Genomic DNA, 17658 nt, shown 5'->3' with positions numbered 1-17658 from the left:
TGGTGGCCAAATAAGGGGCCCGATTCTCACAGTCACCCCACCTAAATTTTTTAGGTGAGAGCACAATTTGCTCATTTGGGTGACTGTACAAATCAATGGGGCCTCTAAGATGAGGTGAGAGTGACTGTGAGAACAGGACGGGTGAGAGAAGTGAGGTGAGGTGACTGTGAGAATAGGGCTCATAATGCAAAAATGGAATGCCTAGATGAGCGATATTGTAGATAACAATTAGTTTTACAAGTATCTCATACTTAACCTTTTCAATTTATGCTTAGCTGATGTGATGTAGTCGTAAGTCATGCAATTATATATTCTTATTGCAAGGGTTCATACTAAATGTACCGAGCCGTATTTTTTCGATTACTCGCAGTAGTTAGGTTTAGGTGGGTTGTCTTACTATAAGGTCACGTTACCGAATCTTGTGATTGGGCTACCATCTTGGCTTTAGTACCGAGACAACACGGTCCATAATTCAGTAGCCGTCTTGAGACGCCCAGTTAGCTTCAGGGTACGATGATGGCCTAACAAGCCTAACTAGCCCCATAATCCAGCTTTCCACGAGCGATAATGGCGGCTGATGGGTACAACTTTCTGAAGGGCACAGTTCGGTTTTGACATTCGATGCAGGACCCGTCACTGCGGTTACTATGGAAGCCACTACGGTTGTTTACCGGTTGAGTGGAAAAATGTAAACATTGTTTAGTTTTCGCAGACCTGCTGAAAAGGATTTTAGTTATACGGAAGCGCAGTTTTGTGGCTATTCTTTGTTGAAATATTGTCACATTGACCCAATGCAAAGATTATTTCACAAAATGATAGCTAAGAAAGCACAAAAACTTGCTTCCCTTCAATTAAATTCCTTTACGGCTGGTCTGCGAAAACTAAAGAATGTTTACATTTTACACTCAATCGGAAAACAACCGTAGTGGCTTCCATAGTAAGTTCTCAACAGGACGTTTAAGCCCATGGCTTTGCTTTGCTTCGTATCAGACGCTGTTGTGAGCTACTCCTAACCTGGAATGCTCATTAGAAACCAGATTTTGGGCAACATTTGAGATCAGACTTTACACATTTTTTATTAAATTTTGTTTCAGATTTTATATCAAATTTAGGAACCGATTTGAATTGGATTCTAAACCAGATTTTGGATTACATTTCGATCGTATTTTAGACTAGATTCTGTACCTGAACCAGCTGTTGATCTTCCATCAGATTCTGGGGCAGATCCCAGACCAGATTTTGGATAATATTTTTGATCAGATTCTGAACCAAAACCAGGTTTTGGAGCTAGACCAAATTCTAGACCTGAGCCACATTTTGGTTCACATTTTATTTAGCAGATTTCGGACCAGATTTTGGATTAAATTTTGAACCAGATTCTGGAACTGCAACAGGTTATAAATAACATTTTTGATCAAAATTCTTGGGCCCCGGATTTTTATCAGTTTTTTCTATAATCTAAAGTTTTGTTACTAGCAGAAAATCTTATTATTTTATAACAAAACTGAAAAAAATTCTGAATCGATGGGACCTGTTCTGCAGTAGCAGCAACGGTAGTGATATTCGTAAACTATCAGTGTTGCCAAAAGATTGATACGATTCTGGAAATAAGAATTATATAGGTTTGAAATTCACTGAAACCTCCAATGGTGAAAACGTGATTCAATACTTTCAAGAAATGTATGTTCATAATTAATTTTTCTTTATTAGAAACAACAGAAAAGACAGCTTTTTCAATAATTTTTGACGATTTTCTCAGTGATTTAACGAAGCAACGATGTGTTTCAATGTTATTTGCTTTGGCAATACTGTTTTGCAGTCGGACCGTGTGCGCTGCTATGTTTGCCTCTTTTGTTCTCCCACCATCGTTATGATCAAATCTATTAATGCAGATGCCGATTACTAACAGCTTGAAGAACTAAAAGGAGCAAGAAGATTGTTATGCTGATATCCCCCCCTTAGTCAACCCATCGCTTGTAATAAGGTAAAACAATCAGTGATCCGCTTAGACTGCTTAAAAACGGTTCTTTACCCTAGATAGACTTTGGGCCAAATTTTGAAACAGATTTTCGACCAGATTTTGCAGCCGATTTTGAATTAGATTTTGGACCACATTTTTTATTAAATTTTAGACTAGATTCTGGATCTTGCCCAAGGGGTCGACCACTCAGCACATTGTGCCGCGGTACTCCGCAGATATCAAGCGGCACACCTCCGGTTCAATTTGACATATGAAATGGGAGCACTGCCAGTTGTTAAAATCATCTCACACGGTTTACCAAATCTATCAGATTATAACGAATTTAACAAATCTTACAATTCGGCACTTTCGGTACAGCACAGTTCGGCTCGTTTCAAGTCAGCTGACATAAAAACGGTTGTGCCGAGTGGCCGACCCCTTGCTCTTGCCCCGATTCTGGACCACATTTCTGATCAGATTTTAGACCACATTCTGAATCGTATTTGAGTCCAGATTCTGGAACTGGACCAAATTATAAACCACATTTTGGGAACCATTTTAGAGCAGACTCTAAATCACAAACCAGATTCAGAATCTGGACCGGTCTATTTTGGACCTGGATTTGATTTCCACATTTTTTACAAAGTTCCAGAATTTGTAACAAATTTAGGAACAGATTTTATTTTATTTATTTATTTATTTATTTAGTCGTCAAATCATAGTAGACCTTTTACATTAGTTATTACATTATATTAGTTCTATCACTACAACACAGTCTACAAAGAAAAGTGAACAGTGCAACTTTTAAATTACATAATATTGCTTACATTTTTTGCATCTAACGCGTAGAATTAAAGTATTGTTTTAATTTTAATTTAGACATAGTAAAGTCAATATTTTCGCAATGTTGGTTATAGGCGATCATAATCTGATTTAAAGGCCCGAATTTGGCATAGTTTGTGCGACAGTGACTTATGCTAAATATATTTCGGTTCCGCAATTGACGGTTCGGTACATAAAAGCTGAGTTTGGATAAAATTTCCATAGAATCTATACGGTGTGAAACAATATCGTTTACAAATGACACTTTGGCGAACTCACGTCGCTGTTTTAGTGTCTGTATATTTATAAGCAAGCAGCGGGCTTCATAAGAGGGAAGAGGAAAGCTTGTCCAATTTAGTTTACGCAAAGCAAACAGCACGAATTGTTTTTGTACTGATTCTATTCGTTCCTGGTGTATTAATGAAAATGGTGACCAGACTATGCTACAGTATTCTAATACTGACCTCACATATGCAAGATATAGTGTTTTTATTGTGTATGGGTCACGGAAGTCGTAGCTAAATCTTTTTATAAATCCTAGCATACTGTTAGCTCTGTTGATAATTGTGTTATAATGTTCAATAAATGTTAGTTTTGAGTCTAATATAACTCCTAAATCTCTGATTTTTTCACACTTTTCAACCAAATTATTTCCTAGAGAAATTGTAATGTTTGGCATGTTTCTTTTTCTACTGAAGGCTATTGATCTACATTTATGAGTGTTAAGTTTAAGAAGACTTTTGTTACAACAAATATAGAAAACCTGTATTTCGAGCTGGAATACTCTGACGTCCTCCTCGTTTGTTATTTCTAAAAAGAGCTTCATATCATCGGCATATACTAATACCCTAACATTTCTCAGCAAGAAAGAGATATCGTTCACAAATAAAATAAACAAAAGAGGGCCTAAATGTGAACCTTGGGGAACTCCAGAGGTTACTTCTAGAGGGTTTGACTTTTTCCCTTCAAATTTGACTATTTGCTGACGATTAGTCAGATAGGATTCGATCCATTTAAGCAGATCTGATTGGACTCCTATTTTTTGTAATTTAAATAATAGCATGGGTATATCAACGCGATCAAATGCTTTGCTGAAATCAGTATATAATGCTTCTACATAACTCCCTTTGTCCATTGCATTCAGCGAATAACTAACGAATTCAATTAGATTTGTATTAGTTGAGCGGCCCTTAAAAAACCCATGTTGCATATTAGATATTCTATTTTTGACTTGATTGAACAACGATTCATTAATGATTGCTTCAAAAAGTTTGGGAATACAAGAAATAATAGCAATACCTCGATAGTTACTTATATCAGATTTTTTACCGCTTTTAAAAATTGGAATGAGGTATGAGGCTTTCCATGCCTTAGGGAAATTGCCGGATTCTAGTGACATGTTAAAAAGCCAATACAATGGAGCTGTAAGTTCTAATGCTAACTTTTTCAAAAACACGGGAGGAATACCGTCGGGTCCGCAACCCTTGGAGGCATCCAACTTAGTTAAACCTTCTAAAATAACATGTGCTTCGATTTTTTTGATAGTGATATCAGTAGTAAATTCTGGGAGGAAATCGAAATATCTGTAATCCCGATCTGTTTCCGAAAAAGCAGTATAAGTTCCTTGAAAAAAAGTTGAAAATAGATTGCAAATTTCATCTGGGTTATCAGCAACCGTTTCGTTGAGATACATTTCTGTCGGATAATTGTTCGATTTCAATTTAGTTTTTACATAATTAAAGAAATTTTTTGGATGACGTTTTAATTCACTTTCGGTTTTGGAATTATATTGCTCGTATGCTGTATCAATGGCTACATTTAGTTGGTTACAAATATCTAAGTAAAGGGCCAGATTTGCGTTACTGCCATTATTCTTGTACCTTTTATGGGCTTTTTGTTTGCGATTTTTCAAGTTTTTTATTTGTTGGTTAAACCAAATAGGATATTTTGAATACCCATGTCGCCTGACTTTCTTTAGGGGGACATGCTCATTTATAATTTCATTTAATAATTTGTAAAAGATTTCTACAGAGGTATCGATACCTTCATCACAATTGAAAAGGGTTTGCCAATCTAATGTGCTAAGACAACATTTAATGATATCATAATTTGCCAAATGAAACTGGTGGACATCTTCATATTCCCAATCAAGGGGTCTCTTATTTTCATGTACGAATATAGAAAATTCAATGGCTGTATTTTTTTTTTTTTTTTCATGTTGGGTATTTTTATCACTGCGACCATTTGTTTGATCTATTGTGATATATCCCCCATTTTACTATAGCTATGTTGTCAAGATGACGCACCACTATTAGAAGCGACCGTCATTGTTTGACTAATAGCATTTGTCCAGTCCGGTGATACATTTCGGTTAAAGTGCACTACCGTACTGGGAATTGTTCTCCAAATATCAAAGGGTTCTAACAGCCCTCTGTCGAAGAACCTTAATCTTTTATTAAAAATTGCCGGACATCGGCATAACAGGTGTTCCGAGTCTTCCTTTTCTATGCCACAGAAGCGACATATATCATCTTGAAGTTTTCCCATTTGCTTCAGATGATAGCGGCTCGGACAATGTCCTGTTATTAGACCAGTATAGATGCTTAGATCTTTCTTTGAAAGCTCCAGTATTTTGCGAGTCATAGAAATGTTTGGAGAGATAAATCGTTTCGACTGCCTAGCATTGAAGGTGTTATTCCAATTTGATTCCACTTTCCTACATTCCCATGCCTTCAGCTCCATTTTTAAAACAGAAGCAGATAGGCCGCAAAAGGGCTCAGGTCCTATAAATTGATGGGAAGATCCGAATCTTGCAAGCGCATCAGCCCTTTCATTTCCATCAATTCCACAGTGACCTGGGACCCAATATAAGTTGACTTGGTTACGGCAAGATAATTTTTGGCTGTATGGAATGCTTCGTTTTTCCATAGTGGAGTCAATGAAGCGGTTACACAAAAGTCTTCATGCATGTTTGTGCATGCATGCATGCATGCATGCATACAGATTACAGATTTTTGTCATAAAGTACAGAAAGGTTCAGTTTTTTTGGGTGTCAAAAACCCATCTTTTTCTCTCAGTATTGTTACTTTAAATCAATAGAGGAGCATCTCTTGGCACGCATGCAAATGAAACAAAACGTGCTTGTATTTAAATTTAGTAAGAATACGTACAAACATCTTCAAAGAAATAAGTAATTTGCGACTTATGTATTTTTTAAATCCAACAAACCAGGTTTTCCTATGCAACAAATAAACCTAGTGGTACAGATTTTGGTACAGGTTTTTGAAAGCAAAAGTACAGACGAAAAAAATCTTTTTGCCTTCCAGTACAGATGAATATGTGGCAACACTGGCGCCAACAGATGCTACCAACCGGCGGGAGAAAGAGAGCTTTTACAGCCAGCTAAACAGCGTGGTTGAGAAAATCCCGAAGGGGGACATCCAAACCTACTTGGGCGACCTCAACGCGAAGATTGACTCAAACAACGCGGACCTTCAACGCGTTATGAAACGCCATGGCCTAGGAGAGATGAGCGAAAACGGAGAGCTGTTTAAAGAATTTTGTGGTAATAACTGTGGGAGAATAAGTAATACTAGAAAAATGTACTAATTTAATCGGCATGATACCGTAAAAATAAAATATCCTACACTGAGAAAACTTTTCGTATACAGTCATCCCAGTATTACGGGCCAGTTAAGCATGATGCTGCTACAAAATTATCGGTAGAAACACAGATTTAAATAATTTACAGATTATTTATAACTTAATTGGTTATAAATATACCATAGTTTGATGTTCTGTAGGCAATCTTGTTCAAAAATTACACACTTTTTTGCAGAACAACAAAATGTGAGCATATTCCATTCCCAGTATTATGGGTCACTTTTAAACCTGGTCAGAATTATGGGTCAATGTTCCCAGTATTATGGGTCAGTAAAACAACAGGTTTTATTTCGAGAAAATCGCACGCACGCGTGTGTGTGTGTGTGTGTGTGTGTGTGTGTGTGTGTGTGTGTGTGTGTGTGTGTGTGTGTGTGTGTGTGTGTGTGTGTGTGTGTGTGTGTGTGTGGTTCTCGCGATTTAGGGGTCTTGTTGTATCTTGTACTGCACTCAGCAACTGTCTGAGTGAGTTGAGTTTAGATTCAATTTTAGCTTCTTCTTCAGGAAGCTCATTAAACTGACTCAATGGAAGATGGATGGTACTCAGTGCTGTGTTCGGATTTCGAGTGGAATGTCAAGTTCATTCGAGTCACGCAAAGGGCTTCATCAAAGTGATGGTCTCTATGGCAAACCAAGTATACAAAAGGCGGCCTAAGCTAAACGGATACGATAGGCAGGGCATGTTGCAAGAATGCCGGACAACTACCCTACAAAGATGGTATTTGGCTCACATCCGGTAGGAATAAGGGCGCAGCGAGCGAGGCCCACAACCGAGTGCATTGGAGAAACATTGTTAACCAGGCTTTATCTTAGAACAGCAAGCCAACTAAGTACAGTAAGTAAATTCAGGAAAAAGAAAAATATTTGATCCTTGATTATTAGTTTTGGGTGGTTTCCAAAAATAACGCGGAACTGTACTGTACGGTAGATTGTGATCCCTTGCAACTTCTCGAACTTTTTCGATTTGTCTTGCTGGATCAAAAGCGTGATGCAATATATCAGAATCATAGAGCTTCGATTTCTGTATACTGATTTTCTGTGCACGTTTTTTTCGTTTTACTGAAAACAAATTACAATTATAGTCAAAAACAGCGAATACTGTTCATCTATATGCTTGACCCATAACACTGGGAAAAGTCAATTTTGCTCCCAGTATTATGGGCCATTGTTTAATTTCGTATATTAAAGTGGAAAATAAATTTTTCTAAGCGGTTTCACCGTAATTCAATGAATACATACCTATTCCCTCGATTTCCGTTCATTTTATGCTCAGACACACAAATTTACGCCGCTATTCAGCTTATAATTCACAACCGACTTTTTATAACAACCACAAAAATAGCAACAAATCGACAGTCGATTGGAGCCAACTGACAACTATCGAAAAATTAACAAAATTAACGCATTTGAACTAAGTGTATTGCTATCAAGCATGCAGCGGAATGTTGCTTCTATCTATTGAACTCATACTCGATAGTTAAATACTAATTTGTTACGTATGAAGCTAACGTAAAGTATGGACTGGCCCATAATACTGGGTGGCCCATAATATTGGGGTGACTGTAGTTTCTATGGGTCCCACACATAGATTTTTGCAATGTGCCCAGTTAATGAACTTTATATGCCAAACAGTTATAATTTATGGATACGCGAAACTTTTGCACACACACTTAGATTTTATCACCGAGCACGGTAAAATAAATTGCCGAGATCCCAACAGCTGAGATCTCGGTGAAAATCTCGGTAAAACATTGAAACACCGAGATCTTGGAAATCCAAAACATCAAACAACTGTCAAACTTTACCGACAATCTCGGTATTATTTTTCCAAGATATCCGGTAATCAATACTGAAACTCGGCTGAAATTGCCGAATATTCGTAAAGCGTAAGCGACCCAAACTGTCAAATTTTAACGAGATTTTCTGTAAAACACTAGCTGAAAATGCCGAACTACGGTATAGATCATTTTGCGATGACGTCATTTTGCCGTCAAATGACACCACTTGGTGGTTTGTTTACATGTTTTTTGTCACATCCAGCAGTTTCGATTTGAAATTTCGTGAAGGATTACTGCATCAGTTTCTGTAAAATGCATGTAAGGTACTTTCTCTTAAATAAAAACTATAAATTTCTATCATTATCTGCCGGACAAAGATAGAAAACTCAATTCAAAATTTAACACCATGTAAACAAACCACCAAGTGCTGTCAAAAAAGTGTGGTTAGGAGCTCCCGTGAAATGATCTATAGAGCTTTCCAGTTATGTGTGTATTGGTGCTTGAAAATGAGGCAAACAACAACAGTAAACAAAAGAGATGCATTCCTTTGTCACCAAGGTATAGAATGAATTTCGTCTTCCGCTGGCTTAAATACCAGCAAATTTTCAAAATATGTGCTTGAATTTGGAACAGGATGAAAAATTTGAGCGAAATATGTGCTCTGCTGTGTGGCAAACGGAGCAGCGCTACCAATAATCGCTATTTTTCGGTTTTTTCCTCCAGCATCAGCTGTTCCCCAAAATGAGGTAAACATCATGTATATACACGCGTATTTCGTGTTCGCTAGTGTGGGTGCTTGAGCTGTCAGAAAGCTCTATTAATATGCTGAAAACTCGGTATTTTTAAAGTTTATGAAAATCAATAAAATTTTGAATAAAACTATCATAATTAACCAATGTGCGCATTTTCTTATTTTAAACAATTATTGTTTAACAGTTTAACAGTGTAATAGTAGGGGAAGGGCGGTAAAGACGGACACCTTAAGGTCAAGAGTCAATATCTACTCAAATATAACTGTATTGATTGCAATTTTCATACAAACTGAAACTTTAAGTCTCTGTCTAATAAAGTTACAGCGTGTACTAGAAAATTTCTTCCAAAATTTATACTTTTTTTAATACTATAAACATTATGTATAAATCAGAGTTTCTGCGCATGGGCGGGAAAGACGGACACTTGATATGGGAAAGACGGACACTCGCGAAAAGGTGTCACGCGCCGACGAATTATCAGTATTAAGAATGATTAACATATTTTATCATGTATTTAGGAAAGAATTGGCTTGGGAAAACCCCCTACCCAATTCCCCCTTTGAGCGAGGAAATAAAATGGTTCCCTTTTATAATCTTCAATATTTTAATTGGTGATGAATTAATCGTTTCTAAAAGTTGGCCTATTCCAACTGTTAAATGGTTTCTGGATACTTTTACATGTATTATATGCAAGTATTTGCAATTTAAATCGTTGTTAGGCAAAATGAATACGGAATCTTTGTGTCCGTCTTTCCCTACCTTCGGGTGTCCGTCTTTCCCGACTTGGATACCATTTTTTCAAACTTTAATAACTTTTTACTGATTATTCAAAAATTCACTAGATTTCCAATGGACATTCAGTGAAGGGTCAAACTAACGTAATGTCGTCGATATAGCACGAAAGTATTGCTTTTTAACGATTTACCAGCTATTTTCTTCACACACAAAATTACATCGGTTAGCGTATGTAGGCATTTTTTCTTTGTTTTGCTTATAAATTTGACAGCTGCGCTGCTAGAAATCGGCAGTTTAATTCAAAAGTGTTTATTCAGTCTATAGAAACATTTCCCATCATTGGTTCGCTTCAAAAAATTATTGTTTATGAAATATGATAAGTGTCCGTCTTTCCCGCAGTGTCCGTCTTTACTGCCCTTCCCCTATAGTTAATAGTATAAACTATTGAAATATAAAGGCAAAGTTAAAAGAAATATAAAGGCAAAGTTAATGGTAGAACCACGTAGAACGAGCAAATTTTTCACCTGTAGTGGTTAATTTGCCTGTTGAAAAAATTGTTGCTCTGATAAACACAAAGAATTGCTTGTCGTTGGGCATGCAGTTGGTGGCAAATACATCGTAACATTCGCATAGTCTAAGAAAGCCTACTACTGCATGGCAGCAGCCAACGGGGATGTTGTATTCTTTCCATGAGATGACGCATTGGCCTCCACACTGCAACATCTCACCACGAATTATTAGCACAGGATTCACGTTATGGGTTGGGAGGGAATCGTTAACCTAGAGAAATGTTATTCATATTTTATCTTGCAAAATTCAGTACGGTAATTAAAAAAACTTACTCCAATCCATTGCACTAACCCGCTCAAAGGATTTTCCTGTGTTGCGGCTGCATCACGCGTGCGCTTACAGCCTCTGGTAGCGTTCTTAGACCGAATGATAGCCATTTTAACTTCACCGGTAACGAAACTGCTGTCGATCGCGCACAGTTAATTTTTGACATTGCTTTCCGAAATCTCGGTAAAACAGTTTGTGGCTTTTTTCAGTAGCATTTAACGAAATTTCGTTAAAACGATATTGAAGTACCTAGATTCGGTACTTTATTTTACTGAGCTCGGGGGTTTACTGTTTTACTGATCTTCTCGGCAAATAAGATTGCAGTATCTCGGTAAATAAGCTTCATTTCCGATATCTCAGTAAAATAATATTCCAAGTTACAGTAAAACGAGAAATGTTCACCGATATCACGGGAAAACAGGCCTATTTTTGTGTAGTTCGGTATTTTACTTTACCGAGACTTTATTTTGGAATTAAGTGTGCATATTATTCATATGCATATATTTTTTATGTGTATAATTGCACATACTATTCATATGCGTATAATTTTTATGTGTATTTCTGGGAGGATTGTGTTTATATGCGGCTCATGATAACTATACACTCAGAAAAAATTAAACGTCGAAGCTATAAGGAAACACTTATAGAATGGTGCAATAAAGGATGGTCTTTGGAATCTATTAGACACCGAACATGAGAAGTATTATTCGCGCCGCATGCATTCTATGTGATATGAGCTTTTGACGTTTATGTCAAATGTGGTATGTGTGTTATATGTGTGGTACCATAACTCCAATGTGTCGTCACATTTAGTTCTATGTTTCATCAACATATGATTTATAATGCAGTCGTTTACGTTATATTAAGCATGCGCAATTCTGATAAATGTAATAATAAATATAAAATATAAAAAAGTTTTTGAATAAAATACATGTTATCAAATATAAAATTCAAAGTTTAAATAAAATGAAAAATACATTAAAAATGCTTAACATGTATGGTTTCATATTTTATTGTTTATATATCTGTTGTGATATATCAATGCCCATCAAAAAAGTGCACAATTTTTATTAGGCATTTATTTCCATTTTCGAGCACGTTATTCAACACTGCTTCGCCAGTAGGAACACTAGTAGTTTAGGAACTGGCGTTAGAGGAAGGATTCTGCTGTCGTTTGTTGCTTTTCCTCTAGCCCCAGGCTGCTGTTCAATACGGCGACTCATCCGGTTGTGGCTGAGAAGCTAGGTGTCTATCAAAAGACTCGCTTGCCTGCGTTTGTTGATGATTGTCGTTGATAAGGACACATGGCGGATATCTTTGTTCGAGATGCGACTTCTGGGTAATATGCAGGACAGGATCGGGAATCGCCAGATTGCCTTTAGTTTTTCTGAAGTACCGCCACGTAGTTGCTAAGACGTATCATGGTTCTGTGTGGGAAAAAAGAAATTAAAACTATTTTATAGTTTTCTTTAGGAGATTCATCCCTCCTTACTTACGGTATCTAGAACGTAACGTTGAATACATTCTGTCAGATCCAAACAGAAACCGCTCAAAACGCTAGTCCATTTTTCGCATTGCTCAATAATGGACGATTGCAACTCATAAAAGTATTCGATGGACATCGACGCTTTTGCGGTATTATTCCCTGTACCTACATGAATAGAGAAAAAAAATATTACCAATTCCAAATAAAACCGGAGCAGTAAATTAAAAAATGTATTGTTTACTTCTGTCCATCAAGACATTACAGCAAAGTGCCCAAAGTCCTTCCGTGTTGCTCCAACTTTTCAAAATTGGAACATATTCGACATTAAGACATAGGACTAGGTGGCAATCGATGGCGGTTACTGAACTATGATTGCTGAAGCGCCGGTTGCGGAGCAGTTGCAAGCAAAGCATCTGGTGCTGCTCGAGAAACTGTGAGATCTGCCGCCTCGGCTCTAATCGACCGGTAACTCAAAGATTAATGCCATGGCGGTTCATCTCGTCCGTGTCGAGCGAGGCATGAGTAGTAACATCAAACTGTTATGTTATGTTACCAATTTTCATCGGTCGTCCAGCTAACTAAATTTGTTTGGCTAATCTAATCTAGCGCTTTCTTGACATCATTTGCATTGTGGAACTGAAAAGTTGAAAAAAATAAAATAAATAAAGCTGAATGCGACAAATAACAATGAATACTTACTTACTTATGAAACCGTATCCCTTTGATCGTTCTGTGTTCGAATGCAGCTGAATACGGTCCATTTTTCCGCGAAGCATATCTTTAGTAATCAGTAATGTTGAAATGTAACGAAACAACGTACAATCTTATCGGGCCAGCTGTTACCTTTGACGGAGCCACTGGTGGTGAATTTGCCAATCGATTCTCTTCTGTCTTTGCACCGAGATAGGAATTCAAAGCGGCCGTTGGCCGGATAACCCCAAGGCCAGTGAGACCGATTTGGGATCCTTGAACTCAATGTACACTATTCCTTTGAAAAACTTCGTTTTGTTGTGCTACCATTCGCACATTCGGTACTTTACAGACGCTGGAGAAAAATTCCTCCAAAGCACGGGCGCGGATTCGTTGCGTGAGCTGCAAACATAAAACGATTAAACTCACAGAAACAAAGAGTGAAAATCGTGAAAACACATACCTCAAATCTCTGGTCTGGCTGCGACGACGAAAATGTACGAAAACAAAACACCAACCAAGATGCGAAGGTACAGTTACTAGTTCGCTTTTTTGCTATTTTGAGACAAAAGCGAAAAAAGGCCTAGCCTATAGTAAAATGATTAAATCGAAATAGTGACATATGTATATTCCATAGAGGCCCACACATATGTTAGATGTTTTTTGAATTATTGCATGGATCTATAACGATTTTTAGTTAATAGTTATTAGTGTTGCTATTGAACTATATATTTTCATTCACAATACAGTTTAACACCTCACATAATTACAAGTTAACATTTATAAAACATGATTATCATTTGAATAGTGACATTAGGGATAATTTTCTCAACTAATACGTTTTATGAGATGAACTATTAATTTGGATTCTATGTTGGAAATGTATGAAAGTTATATAGTTATACTAATAGAAAGCATGTTTGTTTTATTTATGTTTAATATTCATTAATACATAAAATGTAAAAACCTATGTAAATAAGTCGTAATGCTTTTGTGGTATGCTTTGAATGTTCCGTGCATTATTGGTTTCAAGAAAAATAATAATAATTGATTTGTTATGGGAATCATAATTCAAAAGTAAAAGGGGGTTGCTTTAAATTTATATGTAGTAGGATTACGGATTAAGTAATTTGTCGGTATAAAACATCCCAAAGCTTTCACATGAAACAGATTACACGTTGTAACATGAATAAAACGTTTCGAATTTTTTGAGTGTAGGGAATTTCATATGGAAATTTACTATTAGTTATGTGTAGAATATTTTGAGTGTACACAAACAGAATTTATGACAACACTGGCAATGCACAAATGTGTGGGAGATTGGCATCGCTGGGCGATGTTATATGAACAGATGTTATTCACACTGACGCTCATTCTTGTGACGACTTTTGAAGAAGCAGCAAGCAGCAGACGGATGATCTCTGGACCATGTACAAGCAGCAGAAGGGAAACTGGTGGCTAAACCGGTTGCTGGCCAGTTGGGTGCGCTTTCGGACGGAAAACCACTGCCACAGCAAGCGGTCGTGGAGACCCACCGGCAGCAGGAACTCGGTTCGGTTGCTCACTACTCAGCAACAGTAGCAGTATGGAAGAAGCTGAACACGAATCGCCTTCTGTTTACGACAATAACCATATGGTCATTGGTGGGCCGCTCTTTCCCCATAGACCAGTACATAAAGTCACGTAGGTTTCCCGCGACGGCCGAACAGAAAACCAAATAAACCAGATCTGCATCAGCCGAAAATGGCGAAGGAACTTTCTTGATGTACGCAACAAACGCAGCGCTGATATCGCATCCGACCATCATCTTGTTATCGCGGAAATACGTTTGTGCATCGCACGTGTCCAACAACGGGAGGAGAAAGTCGGGTACCGTTACGACGTCCGCCGATTGGAGAATTTTGAGGTGAAAAGTGCCTTTGCGAACAACTTGAATCCCGAGCCTTGGAGTTGCCACCTGGGTGAACTAGTGATGAAATTCTCGGCAAAGCGCGCAGCGGGCGGAGGGAGTGGATTTCGGATGAAACTTGGAGGAAGATCGACGAGTGGAGAGAGGCGAAAGCCGGCATTGAGCGAGCGCGAACCAGATCGGCTAAGATAGCTGCCCGTCAACGATACGCCAAATTGGAGAGGGCTGTTAAACATGCTTATAGGTGGGACAAGAGAGCCTGGACTAACTCCCTAGCCGAACAAGGAGAAACCGCAGCCGCCAATGGTGATATCCGTTTGTTGTACGATATTTCTCGCCGCCTTAGTGGTGCCAGGATGAATACAAAGATGCCGCTAAAGGACAGAGCTGGTCAGCTATTAAATGACCGTACAGAACAGCTTAAGCGATGGACTGAACATTTTGAACAACTCTTCCGAGTTTCAAATATCAGAGACCAACAAAACCAGCAGTGTACGACGCCTACAGTTCGTCGAATAAATCGCGTGAACTCGGGGGTGCCATCGCTGGATGAAATTGTAGCAGCCATCAAAAGTATGAAATCTAAAAGAGCGCCAGGGATAGATCGTACTTCAGCCGAAATGCTCAAAGCTGACCCATCTTTGTCAGCCCAGATGATGCATCAGCTTTTCAGCAATATATGGGAAACCGCGAGATGCAGGGCATATTGGTCAAAGTCGCTAGAAAAGGAGACCTAACTGAATGCGGTAACTGGCATGGCATCACGTTGCTCTGTATTACTCTCAAAGTACTCTGTAGGGTGATTCTGAACCGGATCCAGGAGAAGATCGACGCTGCTGTCCGGCGACGGCAAGGTGGATTCCGTGCTGGCCGATCATATGTAGACCATATCACAACGCTCCGCATCTGCATTTTATCATCGCTTCTGTTTCTCATCGTTATGGATGAGATATTAGGGCGAGCAATTGACAGTAGACCACATCGAGGATTGCCTTGGAATCCTCTAACGATAGAGCAGCCAAATGACCTCGACCTAGCCGACGACATTGTCTTGCTCGCACAGCGCCGAAACGATATGCAGAGCAAGTTAGATGACCTCTCCGAGAGCTTTCAGGCAGCAGGTCTCACAGTCAATGTAGCAAAAACTAAGTCTATGGTAGTGAACACTGACAATTCCACCAACTTCAACAAGTTGGGCAGGTAGACGCCTTTCAATATCTTGGTAGCCAGACAACGCCCAATGGTGGTACCAAGACTGAACTTAGGGTTATACCCGGGTATAATAGGTTGTTAGCCTACAGTCCTAAAGGTGGGCGTTCCACGGTTACGTACGACAACCGAGGTTGCGTATCCCACTCGGCACCATGTGGAGGTAGGGATAGGAATTAGTGAACAGATGGGATAGATTTGCACATGTTCACCCTTTGCCAGGCCCCTGAAGTTAAAAGTAGGGGAACTGTGGGTAAAACCGACACCCTAATAATTTCCACAGGAATTACATATTTGTAGGTCAATTATTATCCGACAAACGTCCCAGAATCTTAGTTTAACTCTAAATCCCTCATTCCACGGGGTTTGTTTGATACATATTTCTAATGTTTTTGAAATATAATGAAAAAGAAAACTCTGTATCTTCAGGCATAACAAGCAGCAGTGCGGGTAAACTCGACACCCTGTCAGGGTAAAACCGGCACCTCATAAATATCAAGTGAAATCTTTGCTTAAAAAAATTATGATTCTCAGGGAAAGTGCCTATAGTTTGCCTAGCGACAGCGAGGAAGAATCAACCCCCTCCCCTCCTTCCCCCCTGGTTATTCAATTATCCTTGGATTCGTCTTTTTTAATTCAACGGTCGATAGCACTTTTAACATTTTTCACTTGTTTTTCGGCCCGGATTCTCAGTTTTAAACCAAAACATAAAAATAAACGCATTAAACTTAAAACACATACTCTCTAAACGCAGAAAGCCTGTGTCGTTTTCACCCTGACTAAAAGTGTCGATTTTACCCCGAGTTGAGTTGAGTCATCATTGAGTCAAAATTTCAGAACAATGGTTTAGAGCAGCAATAAACGAAAAAATCACCTGTATTTTTACAAAATAGCCTAAAAAATAATCGCTGATAAATCAAGGATGCAGAAACCGTCGAATTTTACAAATCTTTCTTCCTTAAACACCTAAACTCCACTTGCGAAATTTTACAAGGACTGCTTTTTCACTGCTTACCGGTCTTGTTTTGCTGTTTGTTTTGACAGTTATAGAACTTCGGCGGTGTTAAAATGGCTCGAAACGTAAGCAATAACAAGTGTAAAAAGAATGCATAAGATGATTTGCAAAAAACAGCTCATAACTTTAAAAATCGAAGGGTGTCGGTTTTACCCACAGTGTCGATTATACCCGGATTACCCCTACTTCATAAACTATTTTTGTTGTCCAAAAGATTAGACTTGGAAATAATAAAATACTCGGAAAAAAAATTATAGAATCCGAAATTAATTCATATACAAATACCTAGCATATTGACATCGCTGTTGTAACGCGAGGCACCGATGTTATGCATTATCCGGCGTTCACCAACCAGAATGTTTGATTAATTGTTTGCTAATTAAAGTACGATTATTCAACTGTTTACAGCGTTGACAGTCGATCAAAATAATTAATTTCTCGGTCTCTTATCAATCACACGTTTCCAACGGGCGACTATCGGTTATCATTTCTTTTGATAAAAATTAGGAATACCTAAACTTTATCAGCACACATATAAAATAATTTGCCTTTTAAACAGCTCATAGATATTTCAAATTGGTGGTTATTAGCTGATAAGGCATGAGATAAGGGTAGTAATGTTTTTGTGTAAGCTGCATGTCGCACTGTAAACGCTTTCGAACGAAACATGATGGTATCCGCCCAATCTTCGATCAGTGTATGCATCGAAATCCAGTGAATAAGGTGAATAATCGTCAGCCGTTGTCTCGCTCTAGCTCACTGTGAACCGTATGCAGCAACTGTCATCAGAATGTTGCGGACACTT

Source organism: Sabethes cyaneus, chromosome 2 (genome assembly GCF_943734655.1).
Source record: "Sabethes cyaneus chromosome 2, idSabCyanKW18_F2, whole genome shotgun sequence".
Classification (NCBI taxonomy): Eukaryota; Metazoa; Arthropoda; class Insecta; order Diptera; family Culicidae; genus Sabethes; species Sabethes cyaneus.
Note: the sequence above shows the minus strand (reverse complement) of the source record.